The 18,186-nt window shown below is 41.5% G+C and overlaps 1 protein-coding gene across 12 annotated transcripts in view; it reads left to right on the top strand.

Annotated features, from left to right (window-relative positions):
* Positions 1–481: 481 nt before the first annotated feature.
* TUT4 (terminal uridylyl transferase 4) overlaps positions 482–18,186 on the top strand; it is a 132,488-nt gene continuing 114,783 nt past the window's right edge. For 7 of the 12 annotated variants that reach the window (XM_058430351.1, XM_058430347.1, XM_058430350.1 and 4 more), the window contains exon 1: positions 483–933. The gene's annotated coding sequence lies outside the window, so the exon portion shown is untranslated. Of the gene's footprint in view, positions 934–1,023; positions 1,136–18,186 lie in introns of those variants that run through there. The other 5 variants (XM_058430352.1, XM_058430346.1, XM_058430344.1 and 2 more) reach the window with 3 other exon arrangements.

Genomic DNA, 18,186 nt, shown 5'->3' with positions numbered 1-18,186 from the left:
CGGCTTCCTCTGTCCCGCTCCCTGCCGCAGTTGTTCCGAAGCCCGCTCGGGCTTCCGAGGGTCCGCCGAGGCTCGGGCCGGGCCCAGTCCGAGTGCCAGGCCAGACGGTACCCATTCCAGGCCGGCCTTCCTCCCCAGGGGGAGCAGCCTTGGACGCGAGGCGCCGAGGCGGCTCTCGGGCTCGGCTTCCAGCTCGGGGGGCCTCGGCAGAGACCAGGAACCAGACTGGGGCAGCACTGGGGTGCCCGCCACCCCCACCCACTCCGGCAAGCGGGCGAATCAGCGCGGCTCCCTCGCGGCGCCCAGGCGGGCTGCGGGACCTCGCGACCTCCGCTCGGTGGCCCCGCCCCTGCCTGCGAGCCTCGGGTGGCTCCCTCCTCCCCTCTGCCCGCGGCCCGCCCCCTCCTCGCGAGCTAACGAGTGTCTCTCGCGCGCTCCCTTCCCTCCGCGTGGGTGTGAGTGCGCGATCCTCCTACCTCGGCCTTCTCCCCATTGTTTCTTCGCGGCCACCACGAGACCCCTCCCCCCAGTGCTGTTTCTCCCTCCCCCGCCCCGGTGTAAACGGTGCCTGTGGGGTCCCCCGAACCCTTTCCTCCGCGCGTAGCTCCTCCTCTCCCGGGCCTGGACCCCATTACAGGCTCTGTCCTCTCCCCTCCCCCTCTCCCCCGGCTACAGCTCTCCCTCGCCCCCTCCCCTCAGTCGGTCCTCCTCTTTCTCTCCCTCTCCCTCTCCCTCCTCTTCCCCCTCCCCATCCCTTCCCCCCCACAATGCAGTTCGCGGCGCGGCGGACATGGCGGTGGAGTCCTGAGCTCGTCGTGTCCCGGCCTCCAGCGGCGGCAGCGGCGACGGTGGCGGCAGCAGGAGGCGGAGGGAGAGCGGGCGCCACTGAGATGAGGAGGCGTCGCGCGCGCCTGTAGCTCGCGGGCCTCGCAGGTACGAGGTTCCGGCCGCGGGGCAGCGCCGGGTGCCGAGGGGGTGTGCTCGGGAAGGCCGGGCGGCCCCCGTTTCGCCCTCCCCAGGTGCGGCGCTTCGCAGGTGTCGGGGGCCTGGCCTGAGAGCGTCTCAGCCGCCCCTTGGGGCCTGACACTTCTTTCTTTCCTGGAACGGGCTTCGGGTGTCCCAGGGGAAGGCTGAGGTAAGGGAGGTAGGGACGGCGGCCTGGGCGGCCTGAGGAGGGCATTGGGGCGCTTTGGGGATGAACTCCACACTGTGGCTGGGGCTCCCGGTCCCGGACCGAAACCTGTTGTAGACCAGCGGGGCGGATTTTGAGTTAACGGGATTGGTTTGAACATTTCTCTTGGGTCCAGTTACGATTCCCTGTCATGTGTACGTTTTTCTTTCACCCTTGCTTAGACATAGGTGACTACATAATGTGTATAAATGTATACACGCATATGATACATACTGAATGTTTCCCTGGGCTCGTCCTTGTAGGGAGAAGGCAGAGGTGTTTGTGTGGATTTCGTTTCTTGCTCGCCCGCCTTCACTCTCCCTCGCCCCCCAGTCGAAAGGTGGTAATGCGCGGTTTTGACGTGGGTAACTGAGATTCGTATTTGTAAACAGATAGCGCTCTCCTAGTGTGTTGCACGCCTCTGCGAAGGGTTTCAGACTCCTGTTGGTATCTGGATTGCGAAAGAATGAGATGTTTAGACCTGAAAGAAGCACATCAGCGGGATTTCTAGTCGTACTTGAATGGGATGAATTACTGTTGCATTAACAACATTGATTACACATTTTCTTTTCAGAAGATTACCAAGTCTTAGATGACTTTTGCGTGAGATCTTAGATTCCGTATATCTGCTTCTTCATTTTGATAGTAGTTCCTTACACATTTGACCTGCCCTATCGTGATCTTAAGTTGTGTCCAGAAATGCAATTCGAATTGTGTATTGTTGGCATGCATTTAGTAATTAGCTCGAGTGGATCAGATTACCTTTTATTTCCAAAGATTTTTTCCCTCCAGTCTTACAGCAGCGAAATGTTTGTAGCACTTGATGAAACAGAACATATCCTGTTTCTGTTTTTAAAGTAATGAGAACTGTTAGCTAATAAAATTGGATAATCCTAGTCGGATATGATAATTTAGAGAGAATGCCACACTGAGGTGTTGAATTGTGGGATGGTTTAAAAAGAAAAGCCGACTTTGTGTGTGTGTGTGTGTGTGTGTGTGTGTGTGTGTGCGCCCGCGCGCGCTGAAATTTTCTTTAGGTTCAGAACTCATGTATGTCACTACACTGCAACGTAGTACTGATTAGTCACAACTTGTAAAATGATGAAATATTGATTCGCTTAAAAAGCTGTGCTTAAGATAACTCATTAGTGTCTAGTGTGCTATGTTGCTTTTATAAACAAATTTTTAAAGAGTGCTTAGAAACCATATACTTTGGGGAAGATAAGAATTTTAAGTCGTTTTATGCTTTAAAAATATTTATATTTAATATAAACAAAAGAAACTTTTAAAACTCTTAGATAAATTTTCCTGCTGCCTGCAGTTTTTCACTTGGCAAGTGTGGAAAATGAAAAATGAAGTTTTCTTAAAATAATTCAGAAATGGAAGTGAAAGTTAATGACATTTGATATTTTAAATCCAGCAAACATTTAAATATAGAAAAGAAATTTAAAGTATTTTCATTGTCATAGGCCAAGTTGTTAGTACAGATAAATTAACAAATATTGTCGTGCATATAAGTTCAATTTTATAAATTCTAAGTGACACCTAAGATTACATTTATTTTTAGTTGCTGGAGCTAGAACAGTAGTGTCTACATTTTAATTTTAGACCTTTTAGAATCAAAATGTATAATTATAAATTTCTCTGATTAACAAAGAGCTGTTTAAAGAGAATTTTTATTAGCTCTCAGCAGATTCATTGTAGAGTAAGTAATTAGAATTTTTTTTGTCTCAAAGTTAACCTTGACATACAAAATAAGTACCATTAATTATGTTGTGTTCTCTACAGAATGTCAAATCAGGATCTGTTGGTCAGGAAAGGTGTTTGAATTTATTCACTGTAGAAAGTTTCTAGTTTCAGAGAAACAAAATAACCAACACTTACCTGTAGGGCCTGGCCAGGTGGCTCACGCCTGTAATCTCAGCACTTTGGGAAGTGGAGGAGAGAGGATTGCTTGAGCGTAGGAGTTTGATATCAGTCTGGGCAGCATAGTGAGACTTTGTCACTACCAAAAAATAAAACAAATTAGCTGGGCGTGGTGGTGTGCGTCTGTAGTCCCAGAAGCTGAGGTGGGAGGATTGCCTGAGCCCAGAGTTCAAGGTTGCAGTGAGGCACAATTGCGCCACTGTACTCCAGCCTAGGCGACAGAGTAAGACCCTGTCTTAAAAAAAAAAAAAGCAATACTTACCTGTTAATGTTGATGCCAGAACGTTTTGTTTGACAAAACAGAATTCAATGAGTTGTGTTCCTTTTTCAAATAAATTACAAATACTTGAATTGATTAAAAAATGTTAAATTCAGTTAAAGCCACTGCTGTAGGATAGAAATATGTTCTAAAAATGAACAATTCTAGAAAGACCTAAAAAAGACAAAGGAAAGGGACACCATAGTTTAAAACAGGATATGTAGACTTTTTCTGATTAATCTTAGAGCAATTAGAGTTGTTTACATGGTACTAACTGAATTGTTCTAATTCTAGAATCCTAAATAATTACATAATTTGGGGGAAATGTTTAAAAACCATCATTTCTGCAGAGTATTTTTCTTTCCTTTTTTAAATCTTTATTTTATTACGTACAGACTGTATTCAAATAAACCACACACTCTGAAAAAGCAGGTTCCAACTTTTCCTCCAGAGTATTTCTTACAGACCCAAAGAAAGGGTATATGAATGCAAAGATTAATGTTAGGATTTCCCCCCCTTAAGTGAGAGATTTGTGTGGTGCCTTATGTTCAGATTATTTTTATGTCAAATCATCTCATTGGATATCTATAATTATGAGTTGAGGGAGAGAGAAGGGAACCAAAATTTTTTAGAGTGCCTGTTTTGTTCCAGGCACTGTGCTAGACACTGTTTATGCGTTTTTTTTCACTTGTTCAGTGTAACCCTTTGAAACCTGTTTATAGGCAAGGAATCTTTGACTCACAGAGGTTAGTGATTTGCTGAAGATCATAGAATTAGATTTCAAAGCAGATCTTTCTTCCTAATATAATGTATATGTGATACTTTTCAGGTGTATTATTTTCTCAATTATTTAGAATGGGAAACTGCCTAAGGTTGTTCATTCATTTAAACATTCATTTCGTCAAACATTTGCATTTGTATCAGTCTACATATAATACAGTAAATTACAACACACTAGATTGTGGGAGTTGAGAGGGAAGAAACTAGCTCTTGAAGGGTGAGTAGGAGTTTGCTAGGTGGAGAGGAAGATGGACTGGAGGTTGGAGGTCATTCCAGACCTAGGGAATAACATGCAAAGATGATAAATTGTAATGAGCCTTGGGGAGTGAGTGAGAGTGAGAAATTCAGTGTGGTAGGAATTGATATGGATAGAATAGTGAGATAAATGATTGGAAGTAGCAAATTGTGAGGGACCATTTATGTTGTATTAAGGTGTTTGAATTTTTATCTTGTGAGATCACCAAGTGAGATAGTGGTTGAGCTGTGATTAGAACTATGTTTTCTGACTCCTAGTTTTGTATTTCTTTCTCCTTGGCTTCCTTGCTAACAGAGTTTACCCGTTTTTAGTGGACAGGCAAGCCTTCTTTTGCATACCACTCTTCTCTCCCTATATTCTAGACTTTTATCTTGAGGATTCTGTGATCCAAATCTTACTGTCCAAGAACTTTTAATTTTTTAGAAAAGTCTTTTGAGATGAAAACACCTCTGGGGGAAATCACCTTGTTATACTACTTAGGAAGTTTTTTCACTTGTTGGCTTGGATTAGTTGACTATTTTCTAGTTTAGCTCCAGAAAACAATAGCTTAAGGCGTTGAAGAGCGTGGGCTGGAAGAAGGGAGGACGCTATTCATGCAAGTTTGATGTTCACCACTATAGATGGGCAAAGTCCTAATCTTTACATAAGGCATCTTGTACTTTTAAAAAGAAATAGGTATGTTTGTTAACCACACAACAATCTGATTGTTTTAAGTGGGTATTTGATTTACAATGATAATAGATAACATTGCATAGTTACTACGAGCTAATTTCTTTGTCAAGATCTTTGAAGTGTTAACTTAGTCTTCAAAACAACCCTTTTTATATTATCCTCATTTACAGATGGGGAAAGTCCATGTAGAAGGGTTGAGTACCTTGGACAATATCTTATAGCTAGTTTGCTGCAGTCAGGATTTGAATTCAAAGTGTCTGAGTCTAGAGTCACAGCCCTTTGCCACTATACTGTGTTGTACCTTCAAGCTTAGGGTGTCAAAATTTTGTGTTCAGAGAGTATTAAATTCTGTAGTCACATAGGTTGTCAAAAATATTTTGCAAGTATGCAAAGTATCAATTATAAAGAATAAACCTGATTGCATTTTGTCAGTGTGTAGTTTAATAATACAATTATTAAATTAAATATTTGACTAACACTATAGTTTAAATAATTGACCAATCATTAAGTGTTCATTGAGTGCTAGTCATGTGCTGAGTATCAGTTTAGGCCAGTGGTATTCAAACTATGTTTGGGGACCTTTTGGAGAGGGGTGTCTCTGAGTCAAACTGTTTTCATGGTAATATTAAGACACAATTTGACTTTTCCCTTATTCCCTGGTCTGGAGTGATATGTGAAGACTTTATTGCTTTGATGGCTAATGTAATGTGTAATAGTGTATTTTTTTTCCCATTTTTCTTCGAGATATAATTTACAATACCATAAAATTCACACTTTTAAAAGATACAATTCAGTAGCTTTTAGTATATTTATAAGGTTGTGTAACCATCACTATTTAATTTTGGAATATTTTTATCCCATAATGAAACCCAGTTCCCATTAACAATCACTCCCCATTCCTTCCTCCTCCAAGCCTTTGGCAAGCACTAAGCTACGTCTCTAGAAATTATGGACATTACATATACAAGGAATTATATAGTATGCGGCTGTTTGTGCCTGGCTTCTTTCACTGAACTTAATGTTTTCAAGGTTGACCATAGTGTAGCATGTTTTAGCTTTTTTCTGGCTGAATAGTATTACCTTCTATGGAGATACCACGTTTTGTTTAACCATTCATCATTTGATGGACATTTGGGTTATTTCTACTTTTTGCCTATAAGGAATACTGCTGCTGTGAACATCGTTAAAAGTTTTTGTGTGGATGTACATTTTCATTTCTCTTGGGTATATACCCAGATTGTAATTGCTGGGTGTTTTGATAAACTTATGATTAACTATGAGGAACTGCCAAACTGTTTTCCAGAGTTGTACCATTTTACATTCTCAGTGGCAATGTATAGAAGGTTCCAATTTCTCTACATCCTCACTATCATCTAGTGGGTGACACTTCACCCACTATCTCACTACCTCATTGTGGGTTTGATTTGCATTTCCCTAATGATTAATAAGATGTTGAGCATCTCTTCATGTGCCTATTGTGCATTTGTCTATCTCCTTTGAAAAGATACCTATTCAAATCCTTTACCCGTTTTTAAAAATTGTTGAGTTTTAACAACTCAATATATTCTGGATACTAGATGCCCCCACTTTTTTTTTTTTTTGAGACAGTCTTGCTCTATCACCAAGACTGAAGTGCAGTGGCGTGAACACGGCTCACTGCAGCCTCTGCCTTCTGGCCTCCACCTCCTGGGCCTCAAGCAATCCTCCTGCCTTAGCCTGTTCAGTAGCTAGGACTACAGGTGCATGCCACCATGCCCAGCTAATTTTTTTGATTGGTTTATTTATTTTTGTAGAGACAGGGTCTCACTATGTTGTCAAGGCTGGTCTCAAACTCCTGGCCTCAAATGATCCTCCTTCCTCAGCCTCCCAGAGTGCCAGGATTACAGGTGTGAGCCATCTCGCCCAACCTAGACCCTTTTTAGATATATTATTTACAAAAATGCTGTCTCATTTTGTGGAGTGTCTATTCACCTTAAAAAAGATTCTAAAAATTGTGATAAAATGTACATAACAAAATTAACCATTTAGCCTTGTTTCCAACTTTTAAAAATTGCAGTAAAATATACATAACACAACATATCATCTTAATGATTTTTAAGTGTATCATTCAGTGGTATTAAATACATTCATAATGTTGTGCAGCCATTATCACCATCCATCCCTATAACCCTTTTCATCTTATAAAACTGAAACTCTATACCCATTAAATGATAATTTCCCGTTCCCTTCTTCCCTCACCCCTGACAACCACTATTCTGTCTTTACGATTTTGACTACTCTAAATACCTCATATAAATTGAATCATACGGTATTTGTCTTGTGGCTTATTTCACTTAGCATAGTGTCCTCAAGGTTCATTCATGTGGCATATTGCAGAATTTCCTTCTTTTTTAAGGCTGAATAACATTCCATTGTATGGATATACCACGTTTTGCTTATCCCTTTGTCTATGAGTAGACACTTGGGTTATTTCCATGTTTTAGCTATTGTGAATGATGCTGCTGTGAACATGAGTGTACAGTATCTCTTAGCCTGCTTTCAGTTTTTTTGGTGTATACTCAGAAGTGAAATTATTGGATCATATGTTAATTTTCTTCTTCTTCTTCTATTTATTTATTTATGAGACAAGATCTGGCTCAGTCTCCCAAGCTGGAGTGCAGTGGCATGGTCTTGGCTCACTGCAACCTCTGCCTCCTGGGCTCAAGCCATCCTCCCACCTCAGCCTCTTGAGTAGCTGGGACTGTGGGCGCTTGCGACCACACCTGGCTAATTTTTTTTTTTTTTTTTTTTGTATTTTTGTAGAGATGCAGTTTCACCATTTAGCCCAGGCTGGTCTCGAACTCCTGAGCTCACGTTATCTGCCTGCCTCGGCCTCCCAAACTGCTGGGATTACAGGCATGAGCCATCGCGCCTGGCCTATTATTATTATTATTTTTGACACCTTAGCATCATTGAGTATATTTTTAATTTTTTGAGGAACTGCTATTTGTTTTCCATAGTGGCTGTACCATTTTACGTTCCTACCAACAGTGCACAAAGGTTCTAATATTTCCACAGCCTTGCCAACAATTGCTATTTTCTATTTATTTAATAGTAGTCCTGTCCTATGGGTTGTGAGTTGGTATCTCATTAGAGTTTTGATTTGCATTTCCCTAATGATTAGTGATATTCAACATCTTTTCACGTGCTTGTGGCGATCTGTATATCTTCTTTGGAGAAATGTCTATGTCAGCCCTTTGCCTATTTTTGAATCAGGTTTTTTGTTCATTTTTTGGAGTTGCTATATATTCTGGATATTAGTCCCTTATCAGATACATGATTTATAAATATTTTCTTCCATTTCTGTTCTGTGGGGTTAACTTTTTTTTTCTTTTTTTTTTTTTTAGACAGAGTCTTACTCTCTGTCACCTAGAATGTAGAGCAGTGGCGCAATCTTGGCTCATCACAACCTCCAGCTCCCAGGCTCAAGCAATTCTCGTACCTCATTCTCCTGAGTAGCTGGGATTACAGGCGCTTGCCACTACTGCCCAGCTAAATTTTATATTTTTAGTAGAGATGGGATTTCACCATGTTGGCCAGGCTGGTCTTGAACTCCTGACCTCAAATGTTCCACCCACTTCGGCCTCCCAAAGTATGAGGATTATAGGCATGAGCCACCGTGCCTGGCCTTTACTCTGTTTCTTTTCTGTTTTTTTTTTTTTTTTTTTTGGGACAAGGTCTCACTCTGTCCCCTAGGCTGGGGTGCAGTGGCGTAGTCATGGCTCAGTGCAGCCTTGACCTCCCTAGGCTCAAGAGATCATCCCACCTCAGCCTTTGGAGTAGCTGGGACTACAGGCACATGTCACTACGACACTCGAATTTTAAGATTTTTGTAGAGACAGGGTCTCACTATGTTGCATAGGCTGGCCTTGAACTCCTGGCCTCAAGTGATCCTCCTGGCTGGGCCTCCCAGAGTGCTGGGATTATAGGTGTGAGCCACCATGCCTAGCCTGGCCACCATTTTACTCAGTTGATAGTGTCTTTTGATTAACAAAAGTTTTAAATTTTCAGCCAGTCTAGTTTGTCCATTTTTTCTTTTGTTGCCCGTGCCTTTGGTGTCATACTCAACAAATAATTGCCAACTCCAATGTCATGAAGCTTTTCCCTTCTGTTTTCGTCTAAGAGCTTTATAGTTTTATGTTTCTTAGTTATGGTTTTATAGTTACAAGTTTAGGTTTCTTAGGTCTTTGATCCATTTTGAGTTAATTTTTGTTAATGGTCAAAATTCAATCTTTTGCAGGTGGATTACCAGTTTTCCCAGTGCCATTTGCTGAAAAGACTGTCCTTTACCTATTGAATAGCTTTGTCATCCTTGTTAAAAATTATTTGACCACATATGTGAGGGTTTATTTCTGGTCTGTTTGATTCCATTGGTCTATCTGTCTGTATTTATACTAATACCATACTATTCTGATTACTGTAGCTTTTTTTTTTTTTTGAGACGGAGTCTCGCTCTGTCACCCAGGCTGGAGTGCAGTGGTACGATCTCAGCTCACCGCAAGCTCTGCCTCCCAGGTTCACGCCATTCTCCTGCCTCAGCCTCCCGAGTAGCCTGGGACTACAGGTGCCCACCACCACACCCAGCTAAGTTTTTGTATTTTTAGTAGAGATGGGGTTTCACCATGTTAGCCAGGATGGTCTCATCTCCTGACCTTGTGATCTACCTGCCTCGGCCTCCCGCAGTGCTGGGATTACAGGCGTGAGCCACCGTGCCCGGCCTGATTACTGTGGCTTTGTAGTTAAGTTTTGCAACTAGGAAGTATGAGTCTTCCACCTTTGTTTTTCTTTGTCAAGACTTTTGGCTATTTGGGGTCTCTTGAGATTCCATGTGAATTTTAGGATTGATTTTTGTATTTCTGCAAAAAATGTCGTTGGGATTTTGATAGGGATTGCATTAAATGTTTAGATTGCTTTGGGTAGTGTGGACATTTTAACAACAGTAAGGCCAGGCGTGGTGGCTCATGCCTGTAATCCCAGCACTTTGGGAGGCTGAGGCGGGTGGATTACCTGAGGTTAGGAGTTCAAGACCAGCCTGGCCAACATGGTGATACCCTGTCCCTACTAAAAATACAAAAATTATTTGGGCCCAGTGGCAGGCACCTGTAATCCCAGCTACTCAGGAGGCTGAGGCAGGAGAATCGCTTGAACCCGGGAGGCGGAGGTTGCAGTGAGCTGAGATTGCTCCATTGCACTCCAGTCTGGGAGAGAGAGCGAGACTCCATCTCAAAAAAAAAAAAAAATTAAGTCTTTTGGTCTGTGAACATAGAATGTGTTTCTGTTTATATATTTCTAAATTTCTTTCAGCAATGTTTTATAGTTTTCATTGTACATGTTTTTCACTTCTTTGGTTATGTAATTCCTTAGTACTTTATTCTTTTTGATGGTATTGTAAATGGAATTTTTAAAATTTCCCTTTAGATTATGTATTGTGTTTAGAAATGCAGCTGGTTTTTTGTGTGTTGACTTTGTATCCTGCTACTTTGCTGAATTCATTTTTTAGTTGTTGTGTGTGTGTGTGTGTGTGTGTGTGTGTAATCTTTAGGGTTTTCCACATATAAAATCATATTATTTGCAAACTGAGATAATTTTACTACTTCTTTTCTAATTGAGATGCGTTTTGTTTCTTTTGCCTAATGGCGTTGGCTAGAACTTCCAGTACTGTGTTGAGTAGAAATGGTGAACACAGGCTGGGCATGGTGGCTTATGCCTATAATCCCAGCACTTTGGGAGGCTAAGGTGGGTGGATCACCTGAGGTCAGGAGTTCGAGACCAGCCTGACCAACATGGAGAAACCTTGTCTCTACTAAAAATGCAAAATTAGCTGGGCACAGTGGCCTGTAATCCCAGCTACTTGGGAGGCTGAGGCAGGAGAACCGCTTGAACCTGGGAGGCAAAGGTTGTGGTGAACCAAGATCGTGCCATTGCACTCCAGCCTGGGCAACAAGAGCAAAACTCCGCCTCAAAAAAAAAAAAAAAAAAAGCCGAGCACAGTGGCTCATGCCTGTAATCCCAGCACTTTGGGAGGCCGAGGCGGGCGGATCACGAGGTCAGGAGATCGAGACCATCCTGGCTAAAACGGTGAAACCCCGTCTCTACTAAAAATAGTAAAAATTAGCCGGGCGCAGTGGCGGGAACCTGTAGTCCCAGCTATTCGGGAGGCTGAGGCAGGAGAATGCCATGAACCCGGGAGGCAGAGCTTGCAGTGAGCCAAGATCGCGCCACTGCACTCCATCCTGGATGACAGAGCAAGACTCCGTCTCAAAAAAAAAAAAAAAGAAATGGTGAAAACAGACATCTTTCCCTTGTCTTGATGTTAGAGGAAAAGGTTTTCATTTTTATCATTGAGTATGATGTCTACTGTAGGTTTTCCTTAGATAGCTTTTATTATATTGAAGTAGTTTCTTTCTATTCCTAGATTGTTGAGTGTTTTTATCATGAAAGGGTATTGAATTTTGTCAGATTCTTTGTCTGCATCAATTGAGATGATCATGTGGTTTTTCGCTTTGTTTGGTTAATGTATGTTACATTGACCTGTTTTCATATGTTGAACCATCCTTGCATTCCAGGAATAAATCCCATTTGGTCATGGTGTATAATTCTTTAACTGTGCTGCTGAATTCAGTTTGCTAGTATTCTGTTATGGATTTTTGCATGAATGTTTATACTATTTTCATTTTAAGCCTCAGCCTCCCAAGTAGCTAAGCATACATTCAGTGACATTAAATTTATTTACATGACTGTGCAACTATCACCACCATCCATTTCCAGAACATTTCCATTTTCCCAAGCCAAAACTCTGTCCCCATCAAACAATAAATTCTCATTTCCTTTGCTTCCTAACCTCTAGCAACCACCATTCTACTTTATTTCTCTATGATTTTGACTGCTCTAGGTACTGCGTATCAGTACACTCATACAATATTTGTTGTGACTGGCTTCTTTCATATAGCATAATGTCTTCAAAGTTCATCCATGTCATAGCATGTGTCAGAATTGTCTACCTTTTTAAGGCAGAGTAGTAGTTCATTATATATATGTCCCACATTTTGTTTATCCATTCATCTGTTGGTGGATACTTGGGTTGCCTTCACATTTTGGCTATCGTGAATAATGCTTCTTTGAACGTTGATGTTCAAATACCTGTTTCTGCTTTTGGTTATTTGGGTATATACTTAGAATTGGAATTGTTAGATCATTCTATGTTTAATTTTTTGAGGAGTTGTCATACTGTTTTTTCATTTTCTTGAGTGTGCTCATTGAAATACAAAAGTTTTAAATTTGATGAAGTCCCATTTATCTTTTCTTTAGTTTTCTCTGCTTTAAGTGTCATACCTAAAAAATCATTGTTGATCCAAGATTATGAAGATTTACTCCTATGTTTTCTTCTAACAGTTTTACACTTTTAGCTTCTACATTTAGGTCTTTCATCCATTTTGAGTTTTTTTTTTTTTTTTTTTTTAATTTTGACACGATGTAGGAGTTTCTTTCTTTTTTTTTTTTTTTGAGATGGAGTCTCGCTGTGTCACACAGGCTGGAGCGCAATGGCACGATCTTGGCTCACTGCAACGTCTGCCTCCTGGGTTCAAGCGATTCTCCTACTTCAGCCTCCCAAGTAGCTGGGATTACAGGTGCCTGCCACCATGCCCAGCTAATTTTTATATTTTTAGTAGAGATGGGGTTTCACCACGTTGGCCAGGCTAGTCTCGAACTCCTGACCTCAAGTAATCCGCTGCCTTGGCCTCCCAAAGTGCTAGGATTACAGACGTGAGCCCCCGTGCCCAGCCTGATGTAGAAGTTTTACTTCTTTTCTTTTTTTTTTTTTAGGACAGAGTCTCGCTCTGTGGCCCAGGCTGGAGTGCAGTGGCGTGATCTCGGCTCACTGCAACCTCTGCCTCCTCCCGGGTTCAGGCAATTCTTGTGCCTCAGTCACCCTAGTAGTTGAGATTACAGGCGTACACCACCATGCCCAGCTAATTTTTGTATTTTTAGTAGAGACAGCATTTTACCATGTTGGCCAGGCTGGTCCCTAACTCCTGGCCTTGGGTGATCTGCCTGCCTTGGCCTACTAAAGTGCTGAGATTACAGGCATGAGCCACTGCATCTGGCCAGTGTATTCTTGTATTTGAAAAATTTCTCAGCTTTACTAATCTAATGATGCATGTATCAATAGATATAACACACAAAGACAAAGGTTCTTTGGATCCTCAGTATTTTAAGAGTATAAAGGTATTCTGAGACCAAAAAGTTTGAGAATTACTGATTTAGGCTCAGAGACATACTCTAGTACATAAACTTGGACCAAAAATTGGGAGTCATGTTTCTTGTAGTCATATACCAGTCCCATTTGTGTTATCTTAGGCAAGTCATAAACAGGGTGCCTCATTAATGTATAAAATGGAAATACTACAAGACTATAGTAACTTCACAGATGTGTAAGGATAAGTGAATGGGCATGCTAGACAGGTAGTGTTTGTCTTTTTTTTCTTTTTTTTTTTTTTTGAGTCGGAGTCTTGCCCTTTCACCCAGGCTGGAGTGCAGTGGTGCGATCTTAGGTCACTGCAATCTCTACCTCCCAGGTTCAAGTGATTCCTCTGCCTCAGCCTCCTGCGAAATTGGACTACAGGTGCATGCCACCACGCCCTGCAATTTTTTTGTCTTTTTAGTAGAGATGGGATTTCACTGTGTTGCCCAGGCTGATCTCAAACTCCTGACCTCAGGTGATCCACCTGCCTTGGCCTCCCAAAGTGCTGTGATTATAGGCGTGAGCCACCGCGCCCTGCCCTGCCATCTTTTTTTAAAACTGAAAATTTGTAAGAGCTCCAGGACTTTTTGTAGGAACTTGTGGCATTGTTAATGTGGGTAATGTCTTGAACATTGCTTTTCTGCCCATACCTGTTTCCTCAAAGCCAGGAAATATATCCATAGTTTACTACCTAATATCTATTCTTCGTTCTCTTGTGAGACTGGTGTCCTGCTGGCTATATTTCTTATCTGACATTGTCATTTCAATCTAGGAATCTCTAGGTCACCCCTTTATATTCACTGATACTTTGGTGTAATTCCTGACATCCACATTGGGCAGTTGGAAGCATAACATTGAATGTATCTAACACTTTATTTCCTTAATTTCTATCTTCTAGTGATATTCAGCTCTACTTTCCTTGATAGCTCCTATTCATATGATTCAAAATGATTCTTCTAACCAAAATTTTCTGAATTATCTGTATATGTATTTTTAATATTTCTTTAGTTTTTTTTATCTATCCCTAATTTCACTGTAAAGCCTCTTTTTGGCTTTATCCTTTCCCTTCATCAGCATGATTACTGTTGTGTTCCTTACCCTATTGAAATAGTGATTCTGTAACTTTGCAACCCAGTACAAATTATCTACAAATTGTATAACTAGTGGTGGCTCACACCTGTAATTCCGGGATTACTTTGAGAGGCTGAGGTGGGAGAATTGTCTTGGCGCCCTAAAGTGTTGGGATTATAGGTGTAAGCCACTTTACCTGGCCTCAACACTCTCTTTAACTTGGTGATAAGTAAGGCAGGAATGAAAGGAAAAGGAGATATGAATTGCACTGTCTTTCCCTTTCCTCATTTTTAGAATAAATGTTTAATTCGGGGAAGTAACAGTAGTAAGGAAAGATATGATAGGATTCTTTGATCATTCATGTTTCTTTTATCTTCTTTTTCCTTTTTCTTTTTCTTTTTTCTTTTTTTTTTTTTTTGAGACAGTCTTGCTCTGTTGCCTAGGCTGGAGTGCAGTGGCATGATTGCAGCTCACTGTAGCCTTCGCCTCCCGGGTGCAAGTGATCCTCCCACTTCAGCCTCCTGAGACTGGGACTACAGGTGTCTGGCTAATTTTTTGTATTTTGTAGAGATGGAGTCTCCTGTGTTGCCTAGGCTGGTCTCAAACTCCTGGACTCAAACAGTCCTCCCACCTTGTCCTCCCAAAAGTGCTGTGATTACAGGCATGAACCACCACACCCAGCTCCCTTTTTCTTTCTCAGTTGCCAAAACGAGCATTTATTTGTCTTTCATGTTACATGCCCATTGTGAATAGAATGTATATTCTGCTGATGTTGGATACAGTCTTTATATATCTGTTAGGTCTAATTATTTTATTTTTTTGAGATGGAGTCTCTTTCGCTCAGGTTGGAGTGCAGTGACGCAATCTTGGCTCACTGCAACCTCCACCTCCTGGGTTCAAGCGATTCTTGTGCCTCAGCCTCCCAAGCAGCTGGTGGCCCACACCTGGCTAATTTTTGTAGTTTTAGTAGAGACAGGGTTTCACCATGTTGCCCAGGCTTTTCTTGAACTCCTGACCTCAAGTGATCTGCCCCCTTTGGTCTCCCAAAGTGCTGAGATTATAGGCATGAACCGCCATGTCCAGCCAGTCTAATTAGTTTATTTATTTATTTTTGAGACAGTTTCACTTTTGTTGCCCAGGCTAGAGTGCAGTAGCCCGATCTTGGCTCACGGCAAAGTGCCTCCTCGGTTCAAGCGATCTTCCTGCTTCAGCTTCCTGAGTAGCTGGGATTACAGGCATGCGCCACCATGCCTGGCTAATTTTTGTATTTTTAGTAGAGATGGGATTTTGCCATGTTGGCCAGGCTGGTCTTGAGCTCCTGACCTCAGGTGATCCACCCGCCCTGGCCTCTCAAAGTGCTGAGATTACAGGTGTGAGCCACTGCGCCCAGCTGGTCAAATTAGTTTATAGTGTTACACAAATCCTCTATTTCCTTTTTGATCTTCTGTCTGTTTGTTCTATCTGTTATTGAAAAGTGGGGTATTGAAGTCTCCAAGTATGATTATAGAACAATTTCTCTTTTCAATTGTGTTAACTTTTGTTTCCTATATTTTAGGTCACTGTTGTTAGGTGCATGTGTTTATAACTGTCGTATGTCCTTGGTGGATTGAACCTTTTATCAATATATAATATCTGTCTTTGTTTTGTAACCTTTTTTGACTTAAAGTGTTATTTTATCTGATAATAATTTAGCCCCAGCTCTCTCTTTGTTACTCTTTGCATGGAATATCTTTTTTCATTTTTTCTTATAACGCTTTTGCTCTTTGTATCTAAAGTGAATCTTGTAGATAGATGATAGATTTGTGTTTTCCAGCCGGGCGTGGTGGCTCACGCTTGTAATCCCAGCACTTTGGGAGGCCGAGGCGGATCGAGACCACGGTGAAACCCTTCTCTACTAAAATACAAAAAATTAGCCGGGCTGGTGGCGGGCCTTAGTCCCTATCGGGGGGACAGGATGGTGAACCAGAGGTGAGTTGCATGCCACATGGCCATGTCCACTCAGCTAACAGAGAGACTCGTCTCAAAAAAAAAAAAAAAAAAAGATTTGTGTTTTCAATTGTCATCTCTTTTTAAAAAAAAAATTTTTTTTATTTTTTTTGAGTAGATTTCCTATTATTGCCCGGGCTGCTGGATCTTGGCACAATCGGCTCATCCAACGATTCTCCTGCCTCAGCCTCCCAAGTAGCCGAGATTACAGGCATGTGCCACCACACCTGGCTAATTTTGTATTTTTAGTAAAGACGGGGTTTCTCCATGTTGGTCAGGCCTGTCTTGAACTCCTGACCTCAGGTGAACCACCCGCCTCAGCCTCCCAAAGTCCTGGGATTACAGGTTTGAGCCACCATGCCCAGCCTATTTTTATTTTTATTATTTTAAAAAAATTTTTTTTGAGATGGAGTCTTGCTCTAATGCCCAGGCTGGAGTGTAGTGGCACGATCTGGGCTCACTGCAAGCACCACCTCCCAGGTTCATGCCATTCTCCTGCCTCAGCCTCCCGAGTAGCTGGGACTACAGGCTCACGCCACCACACCCAGCTAATTTTTTGTTTGTAGAGACGAGGTTTCACTGTGTTAGCCAGGATGGTTTCGATCTCCTGACCTCATGATCCGCTGCCTCGGCCTCCCAAAGTGCTGGGATTACAGGCATGAGCCACCACACCCGGCCTATTTTTTTAAATTTAATTTAATTTTACTTTTTTGAGATGAAGTTTCACTCTTGTTGCCCAGGCTGGAGTGCAGTGGCGCAGTCTTGGCTCACTGCAACCTGCACCTCCTGGGTTCAAGTGATTCTCCTGCCTCAGCCTCCAAGTAGCTGGGATTACAAGCACCCACCACCACGCCCCCTTATTTTTTTGTATTTTTAGTAGAGACAGAGTTTCACCGTGTTCTCCAGGCTGGTTGTGAACTCCTGATCTCATATAATCCACCTACCTCGGCCTCCCAAAGTGCTGGGATTACAGGCGTGAGCCACCATGCCTGGCCAGTCGATTCTCTTTTTAATTGGAAAGTTTAATTCATTTACATTTAAAGTAATTACTGGTAAGGAAGGATTTACTTCTGCCATTTAGCTCTTTCTTTTCCATATGTTTTTTATGCTTTTTGTTCCTCTAATGCTGCCTTTTTATGTATTTAGTTGATTTTTTATGGAATTATAATCCTGTTTTGATTTTGTGTGTGTGTGTTACTTTCTTAGTGGATGCCTTGGGGATAATGATGTAATTAACATCTTAAATTTGTAACAACCTAATTTGAATAATGCCAGCTTAGTTTAAATAGTACGCAAATACTCTGCTCCTACTCATCTTTCTCTCCTCCTTTATATTTTTATTGTCACAGATTATATCTTTATATAGCATGTGCCTATTAACAGAGGTTTGTAATGAATTTTTATGCATTTGTTTTTTAAATCATGTAAAAGGGAAAAACCCAAGAGTTACCAAAGTTACAATAACATTGGCTTTTATATTTACCTATGTAGTTATTTTTACTAGTGTTCTTTATTTCTTGTTATGGATTTGAGTTATTGTCTAGTGTCTTTTCATCTCAGCATTAAGAATTTCTTTTAGCACTTGTAGGGCAGAATGAACTTTCCCACTTTTTGTTTATTTGGAAATACAATTTCTCCTTCATTCTTGAAGGGTGGTTTTACTGGCTAGAGAATTCTTAGTTCACAGCTTTTTTCTTTTAGGACTTCACATATGTCACTGCATTGCCTTCTCATTTCCATGGTTTCTTATGGGCAATCAGCTGTTAACTTTTGTTTGATGAGTG

This window comes from Hylobates moloch, unplaced genomic scaffold, assembly GCF_009828535.3.
Source record: "Hylobates moloch isolate HMO894 unplaced genomic scaffold, HMol_V3 SCAFFOLD_18, whole genome shotgun sequence".
Lineage (NCBI taxonomy): Eukaryota > Metazoa > Chordata > Mammalia > Primates > Hylobatidae > Hylobates > Hylobates moloch.
The sequence above is the reverse complement of the archived record's forward strand: the minus strand, read 5'-3'. Positions and strand labels throughout refer to the sequence as shown.